The following is a 5,611-nucleotide window of genomic DNA, read 5'->3' as shown; positions in this document are numbered from 1 at the left end:
CGCGCCGCCGCCCCCGGAGCCGCCGAGTCCGGAGCCACCGAGTGGCGGGGCTCCAGTGTGGCCGGTTACAGCCGCTCACTTACTTTCAGTCGCTGTGTCTTGTTCATTCACTACACAAATGTTATTGAACGTTGATCGGGGCAAGGTTCCGGTTGACGAAAGGGGTAAATACAGTCTCGCAGTTACCTGCTGTGTGACCTCAGGCATATTAGGTGATCTGGCTGAGCCTCCGCTGAAAAGTGGAGATAATTACACCTACCTCCAAGCTCTTGTGACGATTACATGAGATACACTATCTGCACAGTGCCCGGCAGAGGATGGATGCTTCTTAACATTTGGTATCCAATGATGATGAATTTATGTTAGAAATTGGGCAGGTACTGGCGTCCAAGGATGAAGAAAGTAGAGGCCCTGCTCACAAAGAAGATTACAATCTAAGGCAAAGACTGACCCGTAAGCAGACCGCGGGAGGTGAAGTCTGTGAGGTGGATGTAGACGTTAGATTAGAAACCAGCAGTGATACCTAGCAGACCTGGGTTGGAGTCTTTGGCCAAACCTCTGCTTCAAGTTTTCTCATCTGAAGGAAGTAACCTGAGTAAGGAATTCCTAAGTCTCTTCCAGCACGAATTTTTCAGGAAGGAACTCCTTCATGGCTTAACTCATACCATTTCCTGTCTTTGGAATGTTCTCAATCCCCTTTTTAAAAATCCTGTCCATCCTTTCCCCAAATGCCATATCTTGCAGGTAGCCTTCTGAATTCCTTACACTCTAGTGAAAAGTGTTTTGTCTGAGCCAAGATACTTTGTTTCACTGTTGCAGCAGTACAGTCAGATTCTCCCTTTCAGGGTTGGAGAAAGCTTAGTAAAACTATGAATAGCTCTCCAGAATCTTACCAGACCTCAGATAGATTGGACCAAGTTTCAACAGCTGCAGTGATTTCGTTCACACCATCATAGCAGTCAAGGGTCCTGTCTGGATACAAATGACACTTTACAAAGATGTGGGCAGGGTGTGGAAAACCACAAGGGAAGTGTGGAACCCTGGGGTCATGAGTTGTAGAACGGTTACCCAACTCAGACACATGGAGGGCTGCCTAAGAGAAGTCTGTGACCTTCAGTGGGTGAAAGCAGTCATCCTAAGCAATCACCCAAGGAATAAGCTGGGCAATTTATATCTCACTCACCATCCTCCTCCAGTCTCCTGCTGATGCATCACAATGTCCAGATCCAACCAGAAGCCAGAGGGCAAGGGAGCTTTTGATGCAATCCATATTAGTCAGGCTCAAGGAGAAGGGCAAGCAGTGCATCTGGAGGGAAAGGGGATAAATATCCAGCACAGAGATCACATAGATTTCTGAAATTCACCCAAATGTGAGCCGAAACTGGAGTTTTGTTTTATGTTGTTTTGTTTTTCTAAACTACCTATACTAATGGACTGCTGGATAAAATCTTGATAACCTCCACATCACCTGTTTTTCACTGGAACTTTGGGGAAACATCTTTCCCTGCCTAGGCTATATTCATTAGAATGCCTTTGGCCATATGGAACAAAACAGCTGACAAACACTAGCTTAAAGCATAAGGCCATTTATTACATCTTGACGGGAAATTCAGCGTTAGGCGTTTTAGGGTTAATTGAGCACAATCATGTCATCCAGGACACAAGCTCTTTTTGTGTTTGCTCTCTGCCTCTTTTGCATGTTGTTTTCTTATCTCCTGTCTTGTTGCCTCTTAATTGCAATGTGGCTGCCATAGTTCCAGGCATCACATCCTCAGAGATCATTGTAGAAAGCAGGAAGAGAGGGAAAGGGAGTACTGCTCCCACTTTTTTTTTTTTTTTTTGAGAGATTTTTACTATAGGGCGCGTGCGCTCACCAGACATACAGAGAGAGATATAGAGACAGAAAGCGAGAAATCACCCCCCGGGGGGATGATCACGCCACAATCCCTTCTCCTCCATTCTCCTCTCGGGATCGTGGGCACGCACGCACACGTGCCTGGCATGAATTTTAAGCCACCAGGTCCAGGACGCGAACTGCAGTCGACTACGTGGGAGTCCAGCGACATAGCCATTACGCTAACTGCTGGTTCCCATGCTCCCACTTTTTTAAAGGAGAAAAATTTTTCCCAGACTGCTTCCCCACAGTAGAATTTTTTTATTGGCCAGAAAACAGTCACATGCCCTCCTCAGACCAGTCCTTCACAAAAGGAAATGAATTGCCACAGTTCTTTAAATTGATAATGATTTACCCCCAAATAAAATAGGGGTCCTGTCTGAGAGGAGAAAAGGGAAATAGTTGTTAAGTAGACATCCTAATGTCTGCCACATGCCTTGACCAAAAATAAATTATATTGATTCTTGGGCAGAAACTGCAGTGATCAGGAACCTGAGCTTTGATGTCAGACTACAAATCCCAGCTTTTCTACGTACTAGCTCTGTGATCTTCAGCAAGCTATTTACGTCACCTAACCTCAATTTCCTCATCTACGGAATGGATATGATAACAGTACTTAACTAACTGAATTGTTGTGAGAAATGTGTAAGCTAGTTGTGTCAAGTACTAACCAGAGTGTGTCATATAGTAAACACCCTGTAAATTATTATTTTAGTTTGTGCTAAATTATAATATTTGTGACAAGACTAAAAGTATTGCCAACTACCTTTACAATTCTGTAAGTATTAAATTAATTCAGCTTAGGTTTTCAAAATATTGTAGAAATAAACTGCCCACTCCAGTGAATTCATTTCTGGTAGGATACTATTCTGGAAAAGACTTCATAGTTGAAGGGGTCATATACTAAGCTTTTGTCTTTAAAATGACACTGAATTAAATAATCAGATTGTGTCCATGTTTATCACTAATTCCCAAACTTGTTGGTTGGCTTAATAGTTGTGATTTTCATTGGAGAATATTAATAAGCCAAACAATATGGAACATGGCTTAACAAAAATAAGTGAGACCATTGAATTTGATAATCTCCCAGAGTTTTTGGGCTATCTCTACATATATAATCTGTAGAGCAAGAGATAGAAATGTTTCAATATGAGGGGACCAGCAAATGGCATAATGGTTACATCACTAGACTCCAAATAGTTGACCATGGCTCGAATCTGAAAGCCAGCAGCTTAAAACTCATGCCAGGCAAGTGTACATGCATGCCCAAAATCTCAAGGGGAAGATGGAGGAGAAAAGATTGCAGCATGGTGCTCTACCGGCGAGTTTTGGCGGCGAGATGTCTCACAGGAAGTTCTCTGTCCCCAGACATGGGTCCCTGGGCTTCTTGCCTCAGAAGCGCAGCAGCAGGCACCGCGGGAAGGTGAAGAGCTTCCCCAAGGATGACCCTTCCAAGCCCGTGCACCTCACAGCCTTTCTGGGATACAAGGCTGGCATGACCCACATTGTGCAAGAAGTGAATAGGCCAGGGTCCAAGGTGAACAAGAAGGAAGTAGTGGAGGCTGTGACCATTGTGGAAACGCCACCTATGGTGGTGGTGGGCATTGTGGGCTATGTGGAAACCCCTCGAGGCCTCCGGACCTTCAAGACCATCTTGGCTGAGCATATCAGTGATGAGTGCAAGAGGCGCTTTTATAAGAACTGGTAAGTGAGGAGGTGGCCAGGCCTAGGGGCTGAAGGCCAGGGGCGGAAGAATGACGATGGCAAGAAGCAGCTGGAGAAGGACTTCAGCAGCATGAAGAAGTACTGCCAGGTCATCCATGTCATCACCCACACCCAGATGCGCCTACTTCCCCTGTGCCAGAAGAAAGCCCACCTGATGGAGATCCAGGTGAATGGGGGCACTGTGGCCGAGAAGCTGGACTGGGCCCGGGAGCAGCTGGAGCAGCAGGTCTCTGTGAACCAAGTGTTTGGGCAGGTTGAGATGATCGATGTCATTGGGGTGACCAAGGGCAAAGGCTACAAAGGGGTCACCAGTCTCTAGCATACAAAGATGCTGCCCCATAAGACTCACAGAGGCCGGCGCAAGGTTGCCTGTATTGGGGCATGGCATCCTGCCCGTGTGGCCTTCTCTGTGGCACGTGCTGGGCAGAAAGGCTACCATCACCGGACTGAGATCAATAAGATCTACAAGATCGGCCAGGGCTACCTCATCAAGGATGGCAAGCTGATCAAGAACAACGCCTCCACCGATTATGACCTGTCTGACAAGAGCATTAACGCCCTGGGTGGCTTTGTCCATTATGGTGAAGTGACCAATGACTTTGTTATGTTGAAAGGCTGTGTGGTGGGAACAAAGAAGCGAGTGCTCACTCTTCGCAAGTTCTTGCTGGTGCAGACCAAACGGCGGGCCCTGGAGAAGATCGACCTCAAGTTCATTGACACCACCTCCAAGTTTGGCCATGGCCGCTTCCAGACTATGGAGGAGAAGAAAGCATTCATGGGACCACTTAAGAAGGACCGAATTGCAAAGGAGGAAGGAGCTTAATATGAGGAGCAAACCCGGCAGCCGGTGGCATCTCAATAAAGGCTGCTTCCTAGTGAAAAAAAAAATAAAGATTGCAGCATGGCCATTGCCACTGTGGCCGGGGGGTGGGGGAGGGGGTGATCTCTTGCTTTATGTCTCTTTCTTTCTCTCTCTCTCTCTGTTTCTCCAGTAAGTGCACATACCCAATACCAAAAATCTCTATTAAAAAAAAAGAATGAAAGAAAGAAAGATTTCAGTATGAAAGCCGATGGCCACAGTAGCTCCAAGTATCACATCCATACACAGTTCAAAGACTGAGAGGAGGACAGAGGCTGTCTCCTTTACTCATTTCCATTTCATAGATCAAGGAAGCCTTTCCCTGAAGGCCCTCAACAAGACTTCCCTTCCAGCTCATTGGCCACAATTGTCCAAATGTCCTTTACTAAACCAATCTTTGCCAAGGGTAATGAAATATCACCATTACTTACCCAGCTTCATCTCTGGTGCTCAGACGGGGGCCAGCCTCTCATAAACCATATGACTGCACAGTATCTGAACAGAACTTCGGGAGGAGTGTCTCAGTAAATGGGAAGAGAGGGGACTGACTTTCACGCTGTCTGCCACACATGCACAGCATTGATTTGCTTCTTATAAATTGTTAAACAAGGTGGCAAGTTTGTTTTCTTTCTTACTGCTGTACCTGGTGTTCCTCATGAGTTAAATAAACTCACCTTTTTTTCTTTTTCTTTTTTTGGAGAAGTTTATGCTATAGGGCACATGCGCTCACCAGGCAGACAGAGACAGAGAAACAGAAAGCGAGAAATCACCCCCCAGGGGAGATGTCCACACCACAATCCCTTCTCCTCCATTCTCCTCTCGGGATTTTGGGCACGCACGCACACATGCCCGGCGTGAGTTTAAGCCACCGGGTACAAGGACTCGAACCACGGTCGACTACGTGGGAGTCCAGCGACATAGCCATTATGCTAACTGCTGGTCCCAATAAACTCACCTTTTGAAGTAGAAGACGTCAAAATGGAAAATACAGATTTATAATTTTTTGAAGGGAGCCATACTTTGTTCCTCCTTTGCTCATTCAGGAATGTCTCGGTGGGGATGGGGGTGGGTCCATGTGAGTGGTGCTCCTGGCTCTATGCCAAAACAAGACAAGTCTAGGAGAAAACACTAGG

General features: G+C 46.2%; 1 pseudogene; it reads left to right on the top strand.

The window, feature by feature from the left end:
* The first annotated feature begins 3,208 nt into the window (after nucleotides 1-3,208).
* Nucleotides 3,209-4,507, top strand: LOC102485728 (60S ribosomal protein L3 pseudogene; annotated as a pseudogene).
* The last annotated feature ends 1,104 nt before the right edge of the window (nucleotides 4,508-5,611 follow it).

This window comes from Tupaia chinensis, unplaced genomic scaffold, assembly GCF_000334495.1.
Source record: "Tupaia chinensis unplaced genomic scaffold, TupChi_1.0 Scaffold000270_2, whole genome shotgun sequence".
Lineage (NCBI taxonomy): Eukaryota > Metazoa > Chordata > Mammalia > Scandentia > Tupaiidae > Tupaia > Tupaia belangeri.
Note: the sequence above shows the minus strand (reverse complement) of the source record. Positions and strands in the feature narration are given on the sequence as shown.